Source organism: Bubalus kerabau, chromosome 14 (assembly GCF_029407905.1).
Source record: "Bubalus kerabau isolate K-KA32 ecotype Philippines breed swamp buffalo chromosome 14, PCC_UOA_SB_1v2, whole genome shotgun sequence".
Classification (NCBI taxonomy): Eukaryota; Metazoa; Chordata; class Mammalia; order Artiodactyla; family Bovidae; genus Bubalus; species Bubalus kerabau.
Window position 1 is genome coordinate 30882540 of NC_073637.1, and position 12476 is coordinate 30895015.

Consider the following 12476-nt stretch of genomic DNA (forward strand, 5'->3'; position numbering starts at 1 on the left):
AGAAACACCGGGTATTCCCTCTGCAGGCTCCTCGTCCTGCTGGTCCTGCCCGCCAGAGGATCCTGACAAGACAGTTTTCTGCTGTGAGTCAGGGACCAGACATTGTTGAAAATATACATGCCAGGACTTCCCTGTCAGTCCAGGAGTTCAGACTCTGTGCTCTCAAGGAAGGAGGCATGGGTTCAAATCCTGGTTGAGGAACTAAGATCTCACATGTCCCTCACCAAAGCTAAAAAGGAAAGAAAGAAAATACACGTGCCAAGCTCTCCAAGTTCCCTTCACTTGGGTTAGGGTTACCCTCAAAGAAACCCTGTATTGTCCAATATTTATATAATAAATACTCATCTCTCCCATATGGTCTGGAAGGGGTTAATGAATGAAAAATCCCTTTGGGGTCATATTTGCTACAGGACTCTGTAAGCCTTAAAGCATCTACTCTTCTCACCTCTGATTGGTGTTTAGTCGCTTAGTCATGTCCAGCTCTTTTGCGACCCCATGGACTGTAGCTCTGCCAGGCTACTCTGTCATGGGATTTCCTAGGCAAGAATACTGGAGTGGGCTACCCTTCTCCAGGGGATCTTCCCGACCGAGGGATCGAACCCACGACTCATGCATTGGCAGGCAGATTCTTTACTGCTGAGCCACCTGGGAAGACCCTTTGTTCATTAAAATATTAAAATTTAAAGTGATTCTTTTTTTTTTTTAAATAAAGTGATTCTCATTTTCTCTCTTTCCAGCTCTTCTCTTCTTTCCTTTCTTTTTGTCAAATGTTCACATTTCTAACTATATATTTATATATAACTGTCTATTTTTTTTTATTTTAAAAGACACATGTTTACATATGATTCTCAATGGTATATCTGTTTTTATACATAGCATTTCTTTCACAAACACCTGGATATATAATCCTAAGTAATGCTTTTTCATAAAGACAGATTAAAATTTACTAGAACAAATACTCTTCTAGTAAAACTGCACTAACTCAGTTAAATCAGGTTATTGGTATCCCATCTCTGCTCCTAATGCCGTCCCCAGACTTTCCAAGGCATTGCTCACAACTAGTTGTTCCTTTAAACTTTCTTTCCCATTATTTCTCATTTATCTCTTCCTAAAATTTTTTTCCAAAGCTGTTCTTCATTTTACAGTAACACATTCTCATCGCTCCTATGTAGTTTAACTAGTAGGCAATAAATTAAGAACATATTTGAGAGAAAAACAAATATCATATATTAAAGCATATATATGGAATTTAGAAAAATGGTACTGATGAAGCTATCTGCAGGGCAGGAACAGAGACACAGATGTAGAAAATGGACTTGTGGACACAGTGTGGGAAGGAGAGGGTGGGATGAATTGAGAGAGTAACATTGAAACTATAATTACCTTGTGTAAAATAGATGGCTAGTGGGAAGTTTTGCTCTATAACACAGGGTGCTCAGCCTGGTGCTCTGTGATGATCTTGAGAGGTAGGGGTGGGAGGGAGGTTCAAGAGGAAAGGGATATATACATATATATATATATATATATACACACACAATATATATATATATATATATATATACACACACACAAACTTATGGCTGATTCACAATGTCATATGGCAGAAACCAACACAACATTGTAAAACAATTATCCTCCTACTAAATATAAATTCAAAAAAAAAGAATGCATTTAAATATCATAGTCAAAATGAGATCTGGCACTTCATGCTCTCATTGATTGAATTTCTCCCGTCTCAGATAAAACCGCATGGGCAGAATTCCTTTCCTATCTGTAAAGATAGAGAATTGACTAGGAAGCTCAGTAGTTCTAAACAGTGCCATTCTATGCCCAGGTCACAAGCAATTAAAAGACCAGAACATAGTTAGGCATCCTAACATCTTTGGTGCCTAGTACTTAGAACTTGAAAAATCAACATGTGTTGAGTGATGTAAGTCATCAATATAGAGTCACATCTCAGCTTTGTAAGATGAAATGGGAGAAACACCCTCAATAAGAGAACAGCAGTTAGAAAAATAAAATTATCATGCTCTGTTTCGGTATTAACTTTTGGCAGAAAGGGAATGGAAGGTTAGAAGAAGCTAGTTGGACTGTACCTTTTTTTCTCTTTCATCCCACACTGGACTATTACTCGGCCATAAAAAAGGAGCAAAACTGGGTCGTCTGCAAACACATGGATGGACCAAAAGTGTGTCATACAGAGTGAAGTAAATCAGAAATTAAAAAAACGAATATCATATATTAAGGCATAAATGTGCAATCTAGAAAAACAGTATAAGTGATCTTATTTGCAAAGCAGACATAGAGATACAAACTTAGAGAAAAAACTAGGGGCTCCAGAGGGGAATAGTAGAGGTAGGAGGAATTGAGAGATTGGGATTGACACATACACTATTGATATCGTGCATAAAATGGACAACTAATGAAAACCTACTGTATAGAACAGAGAACTCTGCTTAATGCACGGCGGTGACCTGAGTGGGAAGGAAGTCCAAAAGGGAGAGTATATACGTATGGCTGATTCATTTCACTGTACAGTAGAAACTAACACATCATTGTAAAGCAACTATGCTTCAGTAAAAATTAATTTTTAAAAAAGAAGGAGGTAGCTGGAACCCAATTTATGTGGCACACTTTATTAATATATGTATATTCCTTATATGCATATAAGATTAGTGATTTAAAGAGCACACATTGGTGCCAAAATACTTAAATTTGAATCCTGACTCTGCCACTGTGTTACTGTGAGACTCTAGACAAGACGTGTAGCACCTCTATCCCTCAGTTTCATCAACATGAACTGATACTAACAGAGCAACCTGATAAAGTGGTTGTGAGAAGTGAATCCAAACATATAAAGCTTTAGCACAGAGACTGGAACATAAGTGTGATATATATTTTTCTTTTTGTCATTTGTTGACCATTTTATCATCATTTAGAGCTGGGTATTAATGCCACCACTTTACATCTAAGGAAATCTGAAACTAAATACAAAAAGTTGTCATGTATTACACAGCAAAACAAATTTGAATTCAAGACAGAGATTTTTGCTCATGTATCACAAAAGATGCTTTTATAAAGCATTATATTTTATTCTGTCATTCAGGCTCATTATTATTTCTATCAGTTATTGTGCAGAGTTCTAACAGCCATGTAATCATGCTCTGAAGAGTTCTGAGTTCTGTAGAGTCATTTGCTCCTTCTCTTCATGGCCCTGCCTTGCCTGCCTGTTCCACTTCTTGTATCTGAGTTCTGAAGTTTGATGCTCTCCTCTTCCAGGCTCATGTGGACAGCCCTTCACAGGTCTGGGCTGGCAGCATGCCTGCCAATAGTAACCCCCTCCTCCTGATGATTTTTACTCTAATCATTCTGTGGAATCTACAGAAACAAGTACATACAACCAGACTGATCGTAACCACCTCAAAATCAGAACAGGCAGAAACTGAGTGAAGATCTGAAAGGAATAATACGAGTAAAATCCAGATATTGTATGTATGAGCATTATAGAACTTATTTTGTCTCCCCAGAGACCTTTTGCTCACTCACTTGTGTTTCTCTGTAAGTTAGTAAGGATATTTGTTAATGTACTTAGTTAATTAATTCAACTGTACCACAATGTTAACTTGGGACACTGATACCTCAAGATGGAGATTTAGACAGAAAATTATTTTGAAGTAAAAGGATTGATAGTCTGAATTGTCTGTGCTGCGGTATTCAGCAAAGTTAGGTACCAACAAGACACTGAATAGGTTTGTTATTAGGTGTATTTTCAGAAATTATACTGGTGTTTTTTCCATCTGCAATGTCTCACAAGGAAGATGACATAAATATCTCAGATAATCACTTATCTGAGAGCAATCTGTTTAAGGATGCTCAGTGCAATGCACTAAGCATGATACATGCAATAAAATGCTACAATTTTTCTTGCAATCCAATCTAATCCTTAATTAGAAGAGAAATGGTGACCTAATTTGTCTAAACTCGATTCCTAAATATTTGCATGCTGATTTCATTTTTCTTCTAGTTTTACTCCAATTGACACATAGCACTGTGTGAGTATAAGACGAACAGTATAATAATTTATTTTATAAACATCATGAAATGATTGCCAAAATAAGTTTAGTGACAGTCCACTATCTCATATAAATACAAAATGAAATGAAAAGAAAAAAATTATTCCTTATGACGAGGACTCTTAGGATTTTCTTTTTTATTAACCTACACATATAACATACTGCAGTGCCAATTATATTTATCATGTTGTACATTACATCCCTGCTGCTTATTTATCTTATTACTGGAAATTTGTACTTTTTGGCTACCTTCATCCAATGCTTAATTTCAACTTATTTAGTCATTAGATGCTAAAATTTATAAAATTGTGAAATATTTGAAACAATATTCTTCTTTAACTTTATAGTAGTTTTATTTCATCTAATATGCTTTCCAAATTTTTGTATATTACTATTTCAGACATTCAGATGAAAAAACAATGCTGCCTAGTGAAACACCCTTAATTATAATTATCAATTTGTATTGTTTGATGGTCTTGCTGAATTTACTTTCAGTCTTGATGAATTTATTTTGAGCAATAATTTTCCTTTAAATTGTCCTCTTATTTCATCATGATTCTGTCCCAAAACAGTTATAAACATTAAACTTAAATCTTCACCATAATCATTGTTAAGCTTTTTCATCAGATTTTTCCTTCTATAAAACCCTAAAGTCATCATTCCAATACCTTAATCTTTTATACAAAATCTTTACTATAATATTGCTGATTTGCTTATTGTTCTGCTTATATTACTTATTCTTCTTAATTCTTGCCATTGCATATTAGTTATTTTTCTACCATAATATCTTTTTTTCTGTACTCCGTTAATCCAAATATCATATTTTCTTTGTATCTTCCAGCAAACTTTCTTGTTTTAACCACACCTAATTTTTGCATATTTTTAATATGGCTAAATTGAGCATGCATGAATTATTAACATTATTTGTGCTGTTGAATGTTTTCTTTTGCCTTCCACTTGAGTATATGACCCACTTTTCAAAACAGATAAATCAATTGCTAATAAGAATCACATTTTATCAATTCATATTTCTCTCCTTTGGCCAAGATGTATTCTCTAAATTGTACATTCTTAGCACATTTTATTGCTTGACTAATAATAGAGGAGCTTGGGGAAAAGTGAAAATGGTAAAACTTTATTGTACATTTTATAAACTTTCCTATTTTACTATGTCTTACGTATTTGGCTGAAATTCATGAATGTGAACGTTAGAACAAGTGTCAGAGGTCATCAAGTCTGATCTTATATTTTACCAATAGGACTGTTAGGCCTCAGGTGGCGCTAATGGTAAAGAATCCGCCTGCCAATGCAGGAGACTCAAGAGACGCCAGTTTGATCCCTGGGTCTGAAGATCTCCTGGAGGAGGAAATAGCACCCCTCCAGTATTCTCGCTGGGAGAATATCATGGAGTGAGGAGCCTGGTGGATGATAGTCCATGGGCTCTCAAAGAGTCAGACATGACGGAGTGTCTGCACAGGCCTAGAGAAGTTAAGGCACACGTGCGTGCATGCATGCTAAATTATTTCCATTGTGTCCGACTCTGTGTTACCCTACAGACTTATCCTGCCAGGCTCCTCTGTCCATGGGATTCTCCAGGCAAGAATATTGGAGTGAGTGCCATATCCTCCTCCAGGGGATTTTCCAGACTCAGAAATTGAACCTGTGTCTCTTACATCTCCTGCATTGGCAGGTGGGTTCTTTACCACTGAGCCACCAGGAAAGCCAAGCACTATTTTCGCCTTCCATATACCATGCCTGAGCTCTGGGATACTAAGGGGCCATGGCTCTGTGCTGGAACAAAGAAATGTTATGTGCTGACCATGGTAGCAGAACAAATCTACAAAGGAGTGAAAACAGAATACTCTTCTGTGTTCTATTTCTTAGTGTTGTCAATGAAACTACTGTGCCTTTGTGAGAACAAATTCTGTCTTCCTCAGAGGCTACATAACTCCCTAATGGCAAATTAGTCACTTTGGAGGCACATTAACTGGTCCTGGCCACTGGGGTGTCATTATTAGGAAATCTTCTGTTTCTAGGCCATTGGTTGGAATGATAGTAAACTATGCTAAGTGGGGCCCCAGTGGCCCGAAGACCTAAGGTACTTTTCTTAGTGCTAAATTTGCTGCAAAGCTTAGGGATATCCCCCAAACCCTTCAGCTCCCAGACACTTAAATGTGTTTTAAGGTTTTTTTTGCCCAAAGCTGGCACCATATCAAGTTGTCTTTGAGTTTATTTTAATTTCAGAGGTCTCACGTCTGCTCTCCATTCATCCAATATCTAATCCATCCAGGGGCCCAGAGTCCTCACACTGCCTCCAGGTGTTCATTTTTTTTGTGCCATCAAGACTTGTGATCCAAAGGAAAAAAAAAAAAAAAAAAAACTTGTGATCCATCTTTATATTTTGCTCTCCTGGCTCTCCATACTCCTCCCTCTTCCACAATGAAATATATCAACATTCAATTCCATTTCCACAGGAGTCTACACCAGCCAGGGTTTATTTTTATTTTTTCAATTGAAATATAGTTGACACATAAAATTATATTAGTTTCATATATATAACATAATGTTCAGATATTTGTATATACCGTAAAACACAGAGGCAGTTTTTATTAAGGGAGAAAATAACACATACTATGCTTTTAGTAGTGTGAGTTGGTAAATAATGGCTTAATAGTTAATCATTAAATGATTCAATAAAGTTAAACTAATACTGACTTTCATAGATAATAGTGAATTTACATCTTCCTTCTAAGATATGCTTTAAAACTGAGTAATTTATCTCATTAGATCAAGAAGCACATTGATATTATAAGAAATTTAAAAGGCACAAAATGTTATAAAGTAAGACATGTCTCCTTCAGTCCCTGATCTGATCCTAAAAGTCTAGTCTCCCCCTTCTGTAAGGCCACTTATCTTATGAATTAACTGTGTATTTTCCTATGGGAAATCTATAAATATATTCACAAATACACAAATATATAGACAATTCTTTTATACAAAGGTTAGCATTTAGACACATTGTTATAAAACTTGCTTTATTCACTTAAATATATGGGCTTCCCTGGTGGCTCAGACCATAAAGAATCTGCCTACAATGCAGAGACCCAGGTTTGTATATGCAAATATATAGACAATTCTTTTATTCAAATGCTGGCATTTAGACACATTGTTATACAACTTGCTTTATTTGCTTAAATATATAAAGTGGGATGATTCTATTTTTATATATACTGAGTAGCAGCATTATTAACAGCTATATAGTTTTCCTTCAGTTCAGTTCAGTTGCTCAGTTGTTTCTGACTCTTTGCAACCCCATGGACTGTAGCACCCCAGGTTTCCCTGTCCATCACCAACTCCCAGAGTCTACTCAAACTCATACCATCCAGCCATCTCATCCTCTGTCATCCCCTTCTCCTCCCACATTCAATCTTTCCCAGCATCAGGGTCTTTTCCAATGAGTTGGTTCTTCACATGAGGTGGCCATAGTACTGGAGTTTCAACTTAAGCATCAATCCTTCCAAAGAATATTCAGGACTGATTTCCTTTAAGATTGACTGGTTTGATCTCCTTGCAGTCCAAGGGACTCTCAAGAGTCTTGTCCTAACACCACAGTTCAAAAGCATCAGTTCTTTGGTGCTCAGCTTTCTTTATAGTCCAACTCTCACATCATGTATGGATATACATGACTACTGGAAAAACCATAGCTTTGATTAGATGGACTTTAGTTGGCAAAGTAATGTAATGTCTCTGCTTTTTAACATGCTGTCTAGGTTGGTCATAGCTTTTCTTCCAAGGAGCAAGTATCTTTTAATTTCATGGCTGCAGTCACCATCTGCAGTGATTTTGGAGCCCAAGAAAATAAAGTCTCTCACTGTTTCCATTGTTTCCCCATGTATTTGCCATGAAGTGATGGGACCAGATGCCATGATCTTAGTTTTCTGAATGTTGAGTTTTAGGCCAACTTTTTCACTCTCCTCTTTCACTTTCATTAAGAAGCTCTTTAGTTCTTCACTTTCTGCCATAAGGGTGCTGTCACCTGCATATCTGAGCTTATTGATATTTCTCCCGGCAATCTTGATTCCAGCTTGTGCTTCATCCAGCCTGGCATTTTGCATGATGTACTCTGCATAGAAATTAAATAATCAGGGTGACAATATACAGCTTTGACTTACTCCTTTCCCGATTTGGAACCAGTCTCTTGTTTCATGTCCAGTTCTAACTGTTGCTTCCTGACCTGCATATAGATTTCTCAGGAGGCAGGTAAGGTGGTCTGGTATTTCCATCTCTTGAAAAATTTGCCACAGTTTGTTGTGATCCACACAGTCAAAGGATATGGCATTATCAATAAAGCAAAAGTAGATGTTTTTCTGGAACCTCTTGCTTCTTTGATGATCCAGCAGATGTTGGCAATTTGATCTCTGGTGCCTCTGCCTTTTCTAAATCCAGCTTGAACATCTGGAAGTTCACAGTTCACACACTGTTGAAGCCTGGCTTGGAGAATTTTGAGCATTACTTTGCCAGCATGTGAGATGGGTTCAACTGTGCAGTAGTTTGAAAATTATTTGGCATTGCCTTTCTTTGGGATTGGAATGAAAATAGTTTTCCTTAGAATGGAAATATGATTTATCTAACTAATCCCCAGTGGTGGATATTTAAGGATTTTCCTTCCAACCTTCTGTTATTACAAACAATGCCGCATATGGCGTTTATACGTTTATTTATTTTTGTCACACCATGTGGCTTGCAGGATCTTAGTTCCCTCACCAGGGATTGAACCCAGGTCCTTGGCAGTGAAAGCAGAATCCTAACCACTGGACCGCCAGGGGACTCCCTACATATGGTATTTTTAAAAACAGCCTTTAAGCATAAGTGTGAATATATCTGTAAAATAAATCCCTAGAAATTGAATTGTTAAAACAAAAGTCCAATATATTTTTAATATAGATAGATAATATTAAAGGGCCATCTACAGAATCTAGAATGATTCACATGATCTCAACACTATATTGTGTTATCATGTTTCAATGTTGGCCAATTTAATAGACAAAAAAATGATTTCACATGGAAAAAGCTAACACATTTGGCTCATGGAGCCAAAAGTCACACTTAGAACTATCAGACACCTAAGCCAATGCTCTTTTTCTCATCTTAACCTAGTTACAGAGACACAGTTAGGAAAAGGACTCCCTGTATAACCACACAGATGACAGCACATTTGTAGACTCCAGCATCCTCTGATCTGATAAGTCAGGCAGGAAGGATGTGAAGTCTGGGTAAGCACAGGTATAAGAGAACATCCAAAATACAAAGAGAATAGGAAGAGGGGGATAGTAAGAGTTACCACTGACATAATCCAATGAGACCGTGGAGACACCGATAGGGCACACTGAAAGAGGGCATGGTGAGGAGGTATCAGTCACCCCAAGATGGAGCTCTGACTTGACTTAACAACCAGTGTTACTTCTCCTCCATCAGCCCTCTAGAATCCTTATTCTTATTCTCACAATGGTATATTTACAGGTTTTGTTTCTGAAACATTAATAACAGACTTTTCATCCTATGCAATAGGATTTAGCAAGAACCATGTTTCTCTAGGACTTGTCTTTCTTTCTTTTTTCTCTCTTTCTCTCGTCTTTCTTTCAACATTTTTTAAATACTGTGTTTGAATCAATAGAACAAATGGTAAGTAAAAGTATCCCAAAGACTCTCCTTCCATTAAAAAAAAAAAACTTAAATGGGATAAACCAATCTTTTCCAATAAGAAGAGAAAAGAGAAATAGCAGACCCAACATAATAGTCTTTATAGCCTCATAAACCACAGTACCACCCAAGATGTTAACAAGCTGGCATGTTTTGAGCATCAAAGATAGTGAGGAAACTGTGTTTACATGTTTGGCACAAAAACTAATGAGGAAAGTCAATTGGCCCTTTGTCTTGAGGGTCTGAAGCGCTGAGCTCTAATGTTTGGTTTCTTCGTTGGCACTTGTTCAAGTAATCGCTCGTGGCCTGACAAAGCCGCACTTGTGTTTTATTACTGGCCATGCTGAACTCTCCCGCGTGAGCTGTGTTGTCTCTCAATAGAGTGCTGCAGCCGAGGGCACACTTATTTGAAAACACTAAATCAGAGCATGATGATCTTTGCCCAACCAGAGCAACTCAGAGAACAACAAAAAAATGTGCAGAGTACGATGGCTTTTGTTTGCAGAGGGAGGGCAGTGAGGACAGGAGGAAGATAGCCCCGGAGCCTGCAACACAATGATTTGGAAATAGGAGCTATTAAACCTACTTTGTAAGAGAAATCTTTCCCACTCCTAATCACGGAAGCGGTGTTAACATCAGAACCTGACTTAATGCATCACAGGGCAGGATCTGATCCCTGAGGCCTCGACTCAAGCCTGCAGGGGCAAGAGACGTCAAGGTGACCCCACAGGCCCTTTCTCCCTGGAATTCTAAGGTGCTGTGCAAGAGTAATCATGTTACTCTGTGAGGAAGCTGACTTTGGTTTTGAGAATACAGTCTGGTAGGAAAGGAAGGCTTCAAAGTAGGTCAAGCACAGTGTTTGTAACTTTTCTCATTAGCTCACTTTTTTTTTAACCTTCTTTCCTGCTTTTTCTTCTTCCTTTTATCATTATTTGTATTATTATTATTTTCCATTTAAAGTTAGAGATGCTTTGGACCATCCTGGAATTTTTATCTGCACCACTGAACAAGTATCCAAACATTTGGCTGCTATTTTCAAAGTTCTGAACCAGAAACGAGGACTCCAAAATCTGGTTGCAAACAACATTTTTTAAGTGACAGTTTTGGCAGTCTTACCTACAAATCCAGTAAAAATAAAACCTAGAACAGTTTGTTCTTATACTATTTCTAGTACCAGTACTGTGAAGAAAGTACTGAGCTACACATAATTAAATTTATTTTTCCTTTAAGTGACTGAAATTTTACATGTTCCAAACAGGAAAATTTGGGCTAGGTTAAGAGACGGCCTTGCCTTTGCCAAGTCCTTGAAGTTCTCTCTGGCTGTCTGCCTCCCCTCAGATTTTTTTTCCTGAAGGGTGTAAGTGTACACTCAGCCCCGCCCCTGCCACTGAATGAACCTGAGCGATGCCTGTGCTGAGAAGATGCTGAGAGTTATCCCTGGGGAAGTCACATGATGTAAATTTAAACCTTTAGAATATTTGGATTTTATTTAACTAAAGTATCATCTCTCTACCTTTAAATAAGCAATATTTTCTGCTAATTACTTCTTCAATATTTACTTTGTAAAATGAAGAGGATGCTCGTCCCAGGAATGCTTCTTATGACAATTGTGTACCATGTAAAAAAAAATTTTTTTAATTTTATATTTGAGTAGAGGTAATTAACAATGTTGTGATAGTTTCAGGTGAAGGGCGAAGGGACTCAGCCATACATATACATGTATCCATTCTCCCCCAAACTCCCCTCCCATCCAGGCCACAACATGACATTGAGCAGAGTTCCCTGTGCTGTACAGTAGGGTGTTGTTGGTCATCTGTTTTAAACATAGCAGTGTGTACACATCAATCCCCCCATCCTTTCCCTCTGGCAACCATAAGTTCGTCCTCTAATTCTGTGAGTCTGTTTCTGTTTTGTAAATAAATTCATTTGTATCATTTCTGTTTTAGATCCCTCATATAAGGGATGCCATACAATATTTCTCTTTTTTATATATCTCAAGCTTTCACAGTTCCTGCAGAAAGGAAAGCATTAATTTTACATGCAGGTGAAGTCATTCCAAATTCCTATTCCTGTTGTTAGCAATATTTACTCTTGGGTAATGACCTGAGTGTGCCAGAAACACAAATGACCTGTTGGTGGTTGTAGAATAAGTAAACACGTAGAAGCTTCCTAGAAAAAAACAATCCGTAAAGGCGGGGGGGGGCGAGGCGGGGGGCGGGGAATGGTGGGCTCCTGGCCTTTGAAATCCACCTAAGGCGATACAAAGTGAAGTCTCCTACCTGAAGTCCACCGCCCTCGCCAGTGGAGGAAGGCAACGTGTTTAGACAGGATTTGCTTGTATTAATAGGCACTTCTATTCTGGGCCTTGAGATCAAGGGAGATCTCCTGGGAAGGGATGAGCCCCCCTCCACGCCCCTCCATTCCCCGTATGCCCCTGCTCCCTGCCACCCATCTCTCCTCCGCTCATCCTGTGTCCTCCCACCCCGCGCAGGCACCCAATATTGCTTCTTCCCGCAGGCTTTGCTGCAAAAATGTCAGCCATCACATCGCAGCAGCTCACAGTCAGAGCTCAGATTGCGAAACGGAGCCAGGGGATGGAGGGAGGGGATGGAAAACAGGAACTGCGCTCCTAAGCTACTTCTCCACGGAGGAGCTGTCCACAGCCTGTGCTCTGGATGGATGCGCTCAGGCTGCGGAGATGCG